Raw genomic sequence first — 14205 nt, 5'->3', positions numbered from 1 at the left:
CATACTAACTAAGAAAAACAAGTTTTCAGTTTCTCCTGTATCTTGCTTGCAATCATTTCTGTTCTATGGAGAAACAAATAAGACATTTCCTTCATTTTCCTTTAAGAAAAGTGCAATCTGTGAATCTCAATTTCTCCTGGAATCCGACAGGCTTTTTTCCCCCCTACCCTCTCCTAAGCAGTTTATATTATCTAGGTTTTTCTTCTCTTCCGCTCTACCTAGACACTACAGAAATGTCTGGCGACCCTGGAAAGATCCTTTAGCAATTATTCCTAACACTGGCTCAACTTCTGGGGGCATCCAGCTTTCTTTTATTTCTGGTATTCGGAGCCTCTGCTGGTACCACGGGTGACATGGGGATACAAGAAATGAGAAATGCGTGCCCTGTCTTGTCAGCAACAGAAGTTACCCTGAGACACCAGGCTACTTAAGGGAGCCCGTGCAGGCAGCACGGTCTCCCTCTTGCTTCTCTGAGCAGCAGCTAGAGTTGCAAAGCTCTTTTCCACTGCTCTTCGAGAAACGTACATGTATTCAGAAACGGCCCTTAGGAGTCAGGGGGCCTTCTTGTTTGCTTTTCTTAATGATAACTTTCTCAATATAGTAGTGGACTCAACAGGAGGAATTCACAGTTACACACTCAGCCCAAGTAATGGTGGGAGGCCCGGGGTCTTTTGAATTTGCAGGAGTGAATCTTTTGAGGCTGGCAGGGAGGCCGAGGGGGGTCAAGCTTGGCTGCTCTTGGCCGTGGGCTGGTGAGTCATAACCTCAGAACGTGCTCCGGGTTGAAGGGAAGGGACGCTTTAATATCGCGTCTACAAGAGGCCTCCCCCAGCCCAGGACACCTCCTGCCAGCCTCAGGATGAAGGGCCAATGGTCTCCCCATGGTGAGGCTGCTTCTGGAGCTGGGTGACAGCCCACGTGACCCTGGACACTAGGTACCTACAGAACAGGAGCTAGAAATGAACTGTGGTCAGAGATGTCAGAGCTTCCATTATTCACATAACACGGTGTCTCCCTCCGTTTCACATAACTTCACATCACGTAGGGGGGACTAGATAAGGAAATCCAAATAGTCGTTGGTTTAAGGACAGTTGGATACGACTGCTCCCTGAATAATAGGGGGGAAATCTGCACCACATTCCTTGATTCACTCTTCCGTCTTTGGTCGTTGTAATAATAGAGACTCTTTCTGGAGCGATGGCCAAGAGCCAGCCAGTGTGACAAGTCAAGGCTGTGCAGACGCTGCCCTGTAGAGACCTGTCAGCAGCACTTAGAAGGAGTTATCACTGTCTTCTGTGCGCTGGAAAGAAACTGAGTCTCAGAAGAGGAATGCGCGCAAGAGAGAGAGACAGAGAGAGAGAGAAAGGGAGAGAGGGAGGGGGAGCGAGAGAGAGAAGGATCTAGCCGTTTTTCAATTTTATATCTGTGAGATGGCTTGATTTCTAAATGGAACACGAAACACATTTCCACTTCCTGGAGGTGCGTGAGTAATCATAGTCTCTCTTCCTAGGTGGGAATCTCCTTCTAGAGCACTCCTTTACCCACAGCAAAGTCCCCTGGACTTGGAGTTGGGATTTTAGGGGTGGGATCCTGCATCCGCCCCTCACTACCTGCTGGTGGCTGGAAGAACAGGAAAAGACAGAACTCCACTCCTCTTCCCAGGACAGAGCAGGGCTGTCTGGTTTTGTCCCCCAGCCACCCTGGAAGGTTGATACCAGTATTATCTATTTAACAAATAGAGATTTTCGGGGCCGAGTAACTTCCCCAAGTTCACAAAGGTCAGGAGAAAGGGGGTGGGGTTTGCAAAGAGCTGACGTTGCCCGTTTGCAAAGCCTGTGTGCTTTCCCATCTGCCACCCTGTCTGGTACCGGGTACTTTCCGAGCCTCCTTTCTTGATCCGTGAAGCAGGAATTGATGGTATCTTCTTTGTGCTCTTGCTGTGCTGTTGTGTGTGTTAAATATAGTATCATAAACAATGATGCCTAATGTATCACCTGACACATTGGAAAGCAACACATGCTAATCGCTATGAAATCAAAATCTCATTTCCAAGGTGTTTTAAGATCTTTTGTCTCCAGCACAGCTTCCTGGATCAAATGGGGACTTAAAGAAAACCTGACTACATTTCGATTGGATACTTTAAAAAGAGAGAAGGGCATGATGGAGAGCATTTTGGCCAATTTGGGCCAAATCTTGTGCTGTGTCTCCAAACTGAAGTCTAACTTTGTTGGTCTAAAAGAAATGCTGTTTTCTGTAGACCATGGATTTGATTTCCTTACAGGAACACTTAACCAATGTCTCCATTATGAAAACAGCAATGAGCTATTCTTTGCCTCTCTTCATGGAAAACTTTTGATCTGAGCTACCATAGGCTTATCTCTCTGTTCCAAACATCTGAGCAACCTCTAACCCCTGTCCTATTCAAAAATAACTTGGGAGATTTTAGGGAAAACAAACCAACCAGCAAAAATGGTTGCCTGGCCCTAAGCCACGAACTTTGGAACTGTATTGGTTTAAATAGTTCTTGAAAACAACAATTTTTTGAGTTCTCTAGGTAATGTACAGCCAAGAATAAGAAATGCCGTTTTGCCAAACTGAACCTTTTCAGCTTTGCAAGATTACCATTCCTCCTCAGGGCCTTTGCACATGCTGTCCCCTCTTCCTAGAACTCTGTTCCCTCTAGGCTTCACTTAACTAGGTCACACTCATCCATCGGGTCTCAATGAAATACCTCTTTCAATGAGAAACCTTCCCCTCCTGTGGTGAGCAGACCCTAGGGAGTCCCCCGTGATTCCTGCCCCTGTGTTCACACGCTGTGTGATCCCTGCCCCTGTGTGATCCCTGCCCCTGTGTTCACATGCTGTGTGATCCCCTTTTTTTGAGTGTAGGCAGAAGCTGTGACTTGTCCCTTGCCAATAAAATACATGGCAAAAGTGAAGGGATTTTGAAGATACAACAAGGTCCCAAATCCGATGATTTTGAGTTAATCAAGAAGGAATTACAGTGAGTCCCCTACATACGAATGAGTTCCGTTCCAAGAGTGCATTTATAAGTCCAATTTGTTTGCAAGTCCAACACAGTTAGCCTAGGTACCCAACTAACACAATCGGCTATACACCGCTGTGTTTACGCTTGCTTCCAGACATCCTGGGCTTGAAATAAAGATACTGTACTACTGTACTCTATACAGTACTGTACAGTAAAGTACACAAAAGCACAACCACTTGTAGAGGATGCATGCATGTGACAATGTATGCCAGACACGTGAACTAACTTACGTTATCAGACATGCAAACGCACGTTCACATCTTTGGAAGTTTGCCACTTGACGGTTCGTATGTAGGTGACTTACTGTATCTTGCTCTCCAGGGCTTGGCTTAATCAGGTAAAAGCCCTTTAGAGAGGGACGAAGCCTTCCCTGGGAGAGACTTTTCTTGCAGGCTTGATGAAATGAGTGGCCAGAGCCATGTTGGACAGGTCCTAATGGCAGGGAACTGTGGGCCCACTCTAGGACCTTAGGGCGACCTCCAGCCAATAAAAAGTCTAGAACTCTCAGTCATTCAAACACAGGGAAATCAATTCTGTCAATAACTTGGATGAGCTTGGAAGCAAACTACTGTCCATTTGAGCCTCCAGATGAGAACACGGCCCAGCTAACCCCTTGATTACTGTCTTGTAAGACCCTGAGCAGAGGACCCAGCTGAGGTGAACCTGGACTCCTGATCTATAGACAGTGTGAAATGATAAACGTGCGTTGCTTTAAGACACTAAGTTTGTGCTAATTTCTTATGCTACGAGAGAAAATTGAACACCTTCTTCATTCTCCCTCACAAATGCTTTCTGGGACTCCTGACATTCTTTGCAGCCCTCAGCACATCTCTGAATATTGTGTCAAGTTCTGTCTCCCCAGTAGATCGCAAGCTTGGTGAGAGCAGGGCCCTTGCTTACCTTACTTACTCACTCCTCTGACCCAGCACCTCACTCACTGCCTGACACGTACGTAGCAGGCTCTCAATAAATGCCGCTGAATGAGTACATGACTGCATAAGCAAGCAAATCGGGCTGTGTTCCCATTTCTGTCTTTCTACTGAGTCCCAGCCACATTCTCCTCCTGGCATTTTCCCTCGCACAAGAGCAGAGCTTGCCAAACTCTGGCTCACAGTCCAAAATCTAGCCTGACACCTAACATCTAGAAGCTTCCTGTGGCCCATGAGTTAATGGTTGTTTTCACATTTTAGAATGGTTGGAAAAAAAAATCTGATAGACTAAGTATTTCAGGACACTTGAAGAGTCTATGGAATTCAAAGTTCAGAGTCTACATGTCAAGTTTTATTGGTGCAGAGCCGTACCCATCTGCTCACCTAACGCCTATACTGGCTTTCTTGCTACAGTGGCAGAGTTGAGAATTTGTGACAGTGACAGCATGGCCCATGGAGACTAAAATATTTACTATCTGGCCCTTTAGAGTAAAGGCCCTTTAGAGTTTGTCGACCTCTGATTTAGAGCTTGAGAACTATGGATGGAGATGGTAGAGTCAGAAGCAGAAGGACGGTCGCCAGGCAGTCAGGCATAGGAGCTTCGGGGCACAAAGGAGTTTGACATCCCTGGCTTACCTGCCTGGGAAACACCTGGGGAAGGCAGCATTGGGCACAGATGTCAGTGGGGGTGGGGTGGGCGGGGGACAGAGGCAGCGGTGTTGTGGGTGAAGTCCCACTGGAGAGCGATATCAACATACGGTCACATAAAGTCTGCAGAAAGATGTCTTAAGACCTCACAAAACATCCCCTGAAGGCTCTCAGAAATTAGTGGGGCCGATTCTAGAAAGATCTGAGGGCCTGTAGGATATATCACTGGAGATGAGTCAGCAAAAGTCTGTATCAATATTAACGTGACTCAGTTTGAACCAACTGTTGGTGGCGGATTGGGGACAGTCCCTCTGAGCTGCTAAGACATCCTGCCCGCTGGCCACAGACCCTGAAGCTCAGAAACGTGGCCCCCATCCACAGGCCCAAGACAAATCTGAAAGAAGAGGTGATTTTCAGAAATGTGAAGTCCAGGCGAACATGCTGTCCAAACAGCCACCAAAATAAATCAGAACTAACGTCTATTCTTGTGCATTTTCTTGGTACTTTGTTTACACGCTTTCCCTGAATCTTGAAGTAATGCATCATTATTGTGGAAAATGCAGAACGTTATAGAAAAATCTAAACGGTTATAATCTCACCACTTGGAAGCAACTTTCTTTGTTTTTTGTTTTGCGGTACGTGGGCCTTTCACCGCTGTGGCCTCTCCCGCTGCGGAGCACAGGCTCCGGACGCGCAGGCTCAGCGGCCATGGCTCATGGGCCCAGCTGCTCCGCGGCACGTGGGATCCTCCCGGACCAGGGCACGCACCCACGTCCCCTGCATTGGCAGGCGGACTCCCAACCACTGCGCCACCAGGGAAGCCCGGAAGCAACTATTTTTAAACTTCCAGGGTATTTCCTTTCCGTCCTTTTCATTTATTTCCTTCCCTTCCTCCCATTCTTCTCTCTTCCCCTTTTTCTTCTCTCCTGCTTCTCCTTCTCCTATTGTTTTGCATAGACAAGAGCATAATCTCTGTCTAAATGCGACTTTTCTCTTTTTCTTGCCTGCAGTAGTATATGCAATTCTTAGGTGATAGCAAATGTACTGTGAACCAGTACTTCTCAATGAGGGGAGGGGGTGATTTTGTTCCCCAGAGGCCATGTGGCAATGTCTAGAGATGTTTTTGGCTGTCTGAAGTAGAAGGAGGATGGCTCTTAAACATCCCACAACGCACAGGGCAGTAAGTATCTGATTCCCAATGTCAGTAGGACGTCAACGTTGAGAAACCTGGCTGTAGACATACTTTTTGATGGGTGCATATTGTTCTATTGTCTACAAACCTCTTATTTATTTAAACATCAGTCCTCCTGGTTGTTGGATATTTATTTTGATTTTTTTTTTACCTAATACAATAATGCTGAAACATGCTCATGTGTTTTGAATGAACACAAAATATAAATCATTTTCCCTCTTTTCCTATAAATACTGGACCAAATTAAAGCTGTGACTATTGTAAATGTCCAAGGATCATGGCCCATCGGTAGCGCAAGCTCCTAAAAAGCACGGCCTGCAATGATTTTTTCTACCCTCAGGGCCTCGCAGACGTCCTGGAGCATAACAGGTGTTCAGTGGAAACTACCGTACGATGGTTAGTAAACTTCATCAGTGCTTGTTGGTGGGGAAGCACGTCCAGGTTCTTCTACACCATGTTCAGCCCCAACTTCTCCTTCAGTCTCTTCGCGTGAACTTTGTTGAGAATCTAGGCTGGTAGTGAGGCAACAAGTGTTAAGTCACTCTGTCGCTTTTGTGGTGTCCTGCCAGCGTCCCGGGTTTCTCAGCGTTGTTGGCATGAGCGTATGGTTTGTGTGAGATCAGCCACCACAGCGCAGAAGGGCGTCCGTGCAAACACAAGGACTGCATGCCCACTTTACAGATGGGAAGGCTGAGGCCCAGGAGGAAAGCAGCTCCATGAATTTTATACGTCTTCTGACCTATCAGCCACAAGCTAACAAGGGAGGGCCATCACCTCTGCGGCCACTGCGCTAGCCCTCGGCTGAGCTGGGCAGCAGCCCTGCAGAGGCCTCAGGGGCCTGGCTCTGTAACAGCGGAGAAGAAACTTGCCCGCCCTGCCCTGGACCCTGCAGCCCACGGCTCGGCCCCACCTCCCCGGAGCTAGAGCTCCAGCAGAGTTTCTCAAAGTGCAGTCCTGGGCCACTGACATCCCAACCCCTATTAACTTTCAGACTCCTCCCCCCACGGGCCGAATGTATCGGTGCCCTCTCAGATGCTCAGACATGCTGAAACGGGAGCCCACATTAGGCCTGCCCAACGCTCAACGAGTGTTCTCTCTAAAGGGCCAGACGGTAAATATTCCAGGCTCTGCGGGCCGCACGGTCACTGATGTAATGGCTCCCCCCGGGCACAGCAGCGAGCAGCTGTGGAGGGTGCGTAAGTGGGCGGGACTGGATGTGGTCCGCGGGCCATGGTTTGCTGACCTCTGGGCCAGACGGGTCAGTCAACCCGAAGAACCTGGAGCCGGAACCCTTGTGTAAGTCGGTCTCCTTTATTCTCATTTGATGACAGGAGACTCTGCAGGAGACGCCGGGTGACACACTGGGAGGTCTGGGTTGATGGCGAGCTCTGCTCTCATCAGACTGTGTGGCGTTGGACTCAGTTTCCCCATCTTGTACCAGTGGACCCCTTGGCCCTCCATCAGCCTTCACCCGTCTGCCTCTTCACTCTCTCGGCCATCTGGCGGCCCCCCTGCCGCCACCTCTGTGTAGGGAGCGGAGGGTGCAGTGGGCCCGCCCAGCCCAGGCCTCGCTTCCCAGAAGCCTCCCTGGCAGCTCCGGGCTGCTCAGCACAGGCCAGCGCTCCAAGGGCCAAGAGTGAGTCAGAGGGCGGGTGCTGGGACTTGCTCCGATCACGCCCTCTCTCCGGGCGCTGCCCTCCATGGCCCGGGCTGGAGGGCCTGGCAGCAAGGGAGGGAGGGGCAGCCCTCCCCCTGCCGCCACCCTTGCACCACCTTGATGGCCTTGGATGGGCAGGATCGGCGGGGCTCCACCCACAGTCCTGGGCCTCTTCTCCATCCTCATCTGCCCGTCCTTGTTCAGAAACGCCCAGCAGCCCTGAGCAAATGCCCATGCGACCACGGAGTTTCAGTTCTCTTCCACACAGCCTTCCCTCTGCCTGGGATACCGAGGGCCTACCTGGTCCATCCGGCAGATCCCCGCTTACCCCCGTGTGCCACTGCTTCCGAGAAGCCCTCCCTGGACCCTGAGGAGGCCTCCTCCACTCTTCGATGCCCAGCAACCCTTGCACACACCTCCTCTTGACCACCTCTCAGCACGTGGACTTTTGTGGTTGCTACTGTGAGCCCACACACCCGGCAGGGACAGTTTCAAGGGCAGGGACTGTCAGTTACTAATCTTTATACCCCCGGCCTCAGCGCAAGCCTTTGTCCATACCGGGAGCTTAATCAATGCATGTCCAGCACGCGTCATAAAGGTCGATTCCATTCTGCGCTCGGAAGAAAATGAAACAGGGCTTTTTCTACCAGGCAGCAAACTGACAGAGACCTTATTACCCCCAGGAAGTGAAATAAGCAACACTGTGGATTGACTGTGGGGAAACTGAGGTACGTGAGCGCTGAGCGCCTTCTGATGGAGTGTGGTTATTTTCACGCACTTTTGCTTTCGCCTCTTTTCTCTTTCTCCCTCGCCCACCGCTGGTCTCCTCATGGTGGACACTTTGCAAATTTGGATTTTCAGTCTTCCTTTCCTTTCATTTCTCCGTCTTTAGAATTAAGGTCCTCAAGCTTGAGAAAGCCTCAGAATGTCTTAGGCAGCTCGGTTAACGCTCAGATTTCACCCTGACACGGTGGGGATTAGCAGGGCTTGGGTGGGCTCCAGGAGATGGCATCTCTAACAGGCTCCTGAGGGGCCGGCATGAGGGTGGTCCAGGGGCCACGCTGGGGCAACGCTGCTCCACACTTTCCATCCTGGCTAACTGACCTGTTCTAAGACCTTCAACTGGCGTCTCCACACAAATCGCTACCAGCTACTCACTTATTTGACATGGATTTTCTGAGCGCTGACTCTATGCCAGGTATTGCTCCGGGCCCTGAAAATTGGATGGAGAACCTAAGAATGCTCCTTCCCTCATGGGGGACACGTTCAGCTTTTTGCCCCAGACACTCTTCCATGACATCATTCAGACTGAGTATATCTAAAATGCCAATTCTCACCCTGTCTCCTCCTGTCAGCTGCCCCACCCACCGACCTTCCCGCCTGCATCTGGGCACCAGCATTCTCAGTCCGGCCACCCAATTCCTGTGTGGCCTGTGCATTATTTCCTCCATCCTTGTAGGCATCGTGCCTTGTTGATTCTCCACCCACAACATGTATCTCTTTCCATGACCCTTGTCATCACAAACAAGGCGCTTGAAGGTTCACGCTAGAAATCTGCAGGAGACTCTTACGCTGCCTGCAATCTCTGTGTATGTTAATTCCTTTAGATTGATCTTCCAGTGCAGCGTGTCTCAAGCTACAACATGTATCAGAATGACCTGGAAATCCTGGAAAATGAGACCCCAGTTCAGCGGTTCTGGAGGACGGCCCTGAGATTCTGCAGTCTGACACGTTCCCAGGTGATGCTGAGGCTGCCAGTCCGTGGATGTCACTTTGAGAAGCAGGGTCCCAGAGCACATCGCTTGCTCTTTGGAACTCTCTTCTTCACTGACTGTCACCCACTAGGTTAAACCCCTACATTTACTTATTTATTTTTATTGGAGTATAACTGCTTTACAATGTTGTGTTAGTTTCTGCTGTACAGCGAAGTGAATCAGCTGTGTGTAAACATATATCCCCTCCCTCTTGGACCTCCCTCCCACCTGCCCCCTCCCCGACCCGTCGAGGTCATCACAGAGCACCGAGCTGAGCTCCCTGTGCTGCACAGCAGATTCCCACTAGCTATCCATTTTACACCTGTAAACCCCCCAATTTAGACTGACATTCAGGCCCTGAACCTGTTGGCCGTCTTCTTATTCATGTTTCATCTCCCACTGCATAAGTTACTTTCTTTGCATCACAGATCTCCTTCCTGACCTAGTTCCCTACCCTTGTTTATGTATCTCTCATACCAAGAATGCCACCATCTCTCTCTCTATTCTTATAATCCTTACCCTTCGAGTCAAGTTAAGCCCAGGTCCTATCTCCTCCACTTTTCTGGTTCACAGGCCCCTGGCCAGCCTCTGAACTCCCAAGACATCCACTTTTGATTTTTTTACCTTTGTCTTTATCATGTGCTTTGTCCTGGGACTTTCCAGTTCCTTCCACTACAAGAGTGGAGTGCACTTCCCTGCTCTTGGCTTTCTGTTCAGCCGTGTGTCTTATTTTGCCAATAAAACAACAGGGCAACCAATTTCAAGCCTAGGACTTAAGATATCTTGTGTTTTCCTTTCTGCTCTTGTATGTTTCTGCCACGGCCGTGAAGAGTTCATGACCGGACAAGCCCGCCGATCCCAGGAGGAGGACGAGAGACACGTGGGGTGGAATCAAGTTGACACCACAGCTGATCACCAGAAGTGTGAGTGAGCCCAGGCAGGATCAGCAAGGGCGCTCTCTGCACTCAGCCTGGACGGCCCATTCTAGCCAACCCACACTTCCTGGGAGTCAAATGAATGCTTATTTTTGCAACAAAAATTGAGATTTTGTGGTCATTTATTATGCAACTATAGCTAACCAAAAGAGGCATGTATGTTTTTAAGCTACTATTTTTAAAATTGAAGTATAGTTTATTTATAATAAACTATACTTCAACTAAACTAAATATTATTTAGTTTCAGGTGTACAGCACAGTGATTCAGTCTCTCTCTCTCTCTCTCTCTCTCTCTCTCCACACACACGCATATATATATTCCTTTTCAGAATCTTTCCTCTTACACGTTATTACAAAATAGTTCCCTGTTGCTATACAGTAGGTCCTTGTCATCTATGTTACATATAGTAGTGTGTATATGTTAATCCCAACCTCCTAATTTATCCCTCCCCCAACCCCACTTTCCCCTTCGGTAACCAGAAGTTTGTTTTCTATGTCTCTGTTAAGCTACTAATTTTTGAGCAACACTTCTGGGCACCATGCTAAGGGGTTCACGTACTGTGAGCTCATAGACTCCTCTCCTCGTTACAATGCTATGAGGTGGATACTGACATTATTCCAATATTACAGATGAAGAAATCAAGATTCAGGGTAATAAAATGAGCGCAGCTGTCTGGGTAGGTGCTTCTCAAACAAATGCTCACTCCTGAGGCTTGTCTTTCCAATGACTATCCTGTCCTCTGAGGGATATATGTATGTGTGGATACACAGAAGATATTTGGATTTGGTTAGGGCAAAGGGAGCCTGGATACTTTAGCAGCATGCAGGCAGAATCACACCATCTTTAAAGCGAGCTCCAATGTCTACGAACCCCATCCCGAGAAGGCGATTGTGGCCATTCTGGTGTCTTTAAAATACTGCACAAACCAGGGGGGTGGGTTTGCTGTTAATGGCGCTGCCTATCTGGTTTTGAGGACTCGAACCCAGACTTTGCTGGGTTGACTCCAAAGGTCTAGGAACTTTGTGTTCCCCAACAGGGCAGGCAGCCAGAACCCATGTGTTCTTTAACTATTTGTGCCTTTGGGTTTGCAATGGCCATGGAAAACAGGGGGAAAATAATAATGACAGGAATGCTTACGTTGTGCTGGGATCTTTAGCCAGAATGATCTTTCAGAATGCACAGAGGACAGTATCACACCTTGACTTAATCCCTTTGATAATTTCTTTGGAACCTGTCAAGTCAAAGCACAAATGCTTCACGTGACCCAGAGTGACCTCAATCTCTGTCTTGTTCTCTCTGCTTTTAGTGTCACCACACTTTCTTTGGATCTCTGAATATATTATCACACCTTCTCCAGGCTCTGAGTCTTTGCATATGTTGTCCCCTTGGTGTACAAAGCCGTTTCTTTTCCCTTTACCTGTCTAATCTCTACTTACGCTCCAGGTCTATACGACAGCCTGTTCCTCAGAGAAGCCCTTTCCCAACCTCTCCGACAAGTTCAAGTCCTTCCATAGTGGCCGTTCTCAGAGCTGATAGTAGACAGTGAACTTGGGCACACCACTATAGCCATACCAGTTAAAATACTGAAAATATTTCTGTAGTTGTTGACGATTAACTATGGCTCTGAGCCCCCAGTGCCAAGCTCTGGTCAATCTGTCCTTCCCTGGACCACTGCCCCCTGCCTACTCCCCACTTCTACATGATTGAGCGACTCAAGGTTTCTCGCGTGGACCTGCAGAGGACTTGCAGAACTGCGATCTGGGTTTGCGTCAAGCCCATGCTCATACTTCCCCCTATGACTATTTGTCTAACGATTATATTGTTTGACAGTGAGCATTTCCCTTCTTTGCTATGTCTGAATCTCCAGAAAGCAGCGACAAGTTTTGGAGTGTAGAAGGCCTGGCGCCCAAGAGATCCAACATATGTACATGTTAACTGCATATGCCATCCATCCTCACAACGGCTCCAAGACGTAAGAATGCTCATCACACCCATTTTATTATACCAGCAAGGCTTCAGAAGAAGAAAGGACATGCATATTGACAAGAAAGAGATGGAGGAGACGCCAGGCTCTAAGGCGCGGGGCTCTGCAGTCTTGGGACATCACAGGAGCTGCCAGGGGTTTTGACAGCTGCTCTTTGGAGATGCTGCCATGAAATGGTTGGGGAGGGGGCCACAGTGGCCATACCCCAGCAGCTGTCTCCTGTAGATGTAGCCGAAGTTTCTAATGCAGTTGTACCTGGGGCTGCCCAGCTGTGTCAGGAGCTGAGACATGTGCTACCAGCCACGTTATGCTGGGGCGCAGTTGAGGCTCACATCCCTACCCATTTTGGTCTCCATCTGGGTGGCTGGCAGCCCCCAACGTGGTCCCCCATGGCCCCTGCCCCCTTGATATGCATGTCCTTGTGTTATCCACTCCCCAAGAGTGTGGGCTGGACCTACTGGCTGACTTCTAACAAATAGGCTATGGTAGCAATGATTGGATGCCACTTCCAAGATTAGGTTGTGAAGATAATGCAGTTTCCGCCTTGCTTACTCTCTCTTGCTCCCTTCTTCTCGGAGGGAAGTCAGCTGCCACTTCATGTACTGCCCTATGAACAGGCCCACGTGTCAAGAAACTGAAGGAATGCTCCCTAGCCAACAGCCAGCAAGGAACTGAGGCCCTGAGCGCAGCAGTCTGCAAAGGACTGAGTGCTGCCAACTGAACTTGAACCTTTAGATGAGACTATAGCCCTGCCCAACACCTGGATTGCAGCCTTAGGAGAAACTTTAAGGCAAAGGCACCCAGCTAAGCCACACCTGAGCTCCTAACCCACAGAAACTGTGAGATAATAGATGTTTACTGTTTTAAACCGCTAGATTTTGGGGGCCATTTGTTACCCAGCTATAGATAACTAACACTGTTTGTTAAGGTAGTATTCCAACATGTTTTTTTTTTAAACTGCAGGATAAAATTAACACCTGTGCATAAACACTTGAATCTCTATTCTAAGGATTTAGTTTTGGCTTATATTTAGCTCTTCCTGAATCTACACATAAATATTCAAATTCGCTTAACGTTGAAGGGAGACCCACCATGTGCCAGACTGTGGGCTGTGGATTCCTGGAAATGAAGACCTTGTCTCACTCATTGCTGCACCACGGGACCTAGCACAAGGCTATCCCATAATAGCTATTCAATAACTACATGCTAAATTAAATGATCTCATCACCAGTTAGCTATTATGACCCACATCTTACTGACAGAGTTTAAACGATTTAGAGAGGGTCATATAAGAGGAGTTAGGTCTTGCACCCACATTCTAAGGCTGCCATCTGGGAACCCCAGAACTTCTACATAGTGGGTAAACTAGCCCACTACAATCTCAAATGGCGTTGCTTCCCTTCAGCCCTAAAATACCAGCTCAAAATAAGCAGGTGGCTTAAAAAATGCTTTTATTCAAGGATTTTATCCAAAAAAGCTTTGCTATCCTTTTCTTTCCCCCTTAAGTACAGTGAAATGGCCTTTACCATATTTTAAATGGATTCCTGGGATATAGTTCCTCAAGGATAACATGTTAGAAGTAAGTAACAATTAGGTTATTTTAGTCTCAGTAATAACGTTCATGGAGAAGTTGGTGTTGCTCTCTGAGTTAATAAGAAACATGTGCAGCAAAAGCATGAGACTGCAGATAAAGCCACTGGCAAGAAATGGTCTGTTTAAATACCAGAAAACAGCCCGTATCCAAACAGGTATGTGATAAAACAGTATAAATAAACTGCTCTGTATGCAGTTTAGCCCAAGCAAAATTGTGTAAGAAACTTTCCTTCTGCTCTGAAAAAAAAAAAAAAAAATATATATATATATATATACACACACGTACGTATGTGTATGTGTGTATGTGTGTGTGTATACATACATATATCCAAACCAGGCCTCTTGTATCCTCCTCAGACTACACGGCTGAAACACAGTTCTTATCCAGAGAGCCAGAAGTAAAAGTTGTTAAAAAAACATTTTTTTTTAATGGCCAGCTAAACAAAACCTTGCTAGGGAATGAT

The 14205-nt window shown here is 48.0% G+C and overlaps 1 long non-coding RNA gene across 7 annotated transcripts in view; it reads right to left on the bottom strand.

Moving 5' to 3' along the window:
- Positions 1 to 14205, bottom strand: part of LOC117196725 (uncharacterized) — a 214527-nt gene that overhangs the window by 72434 nt on the left and 127888 nt on the right. For 5 of the 7 annotated variants that reach the window (XR_004477053.2, XR_004477052.2, XR_007474458.1 and 2 more), the window contains one exon: positions 11302 to 11395. The exons of the other annotated variants lie outside the window; for them this stretch is intronic. This is a non-coding gene — a long non-coding RNA (uncharacterized LOC117196725). The remainder of the gene's footprint in view (positions 1 to 11301; positions 11396 to 14205) is intronic. 7 annotated transcript variants of the gene reach the window in all.

The sequence above is a fragment of the Orcinus orca genome, chromosome 20 (assembly GCF_937001465.1).
Source record: "Orcinus orca chromosome 20, mOrcOrc1.1, whole genome shotgun sequence".
Lineage (NCBI taxonomy): Eukaryota > Metazoa > Chordata > Mammalia > Artiodactyla > Delphinidae > Orcinus > Orcinus orca.
This window is presented reverse-complemented; position numbering and strand designations above follow the sequence as displayed.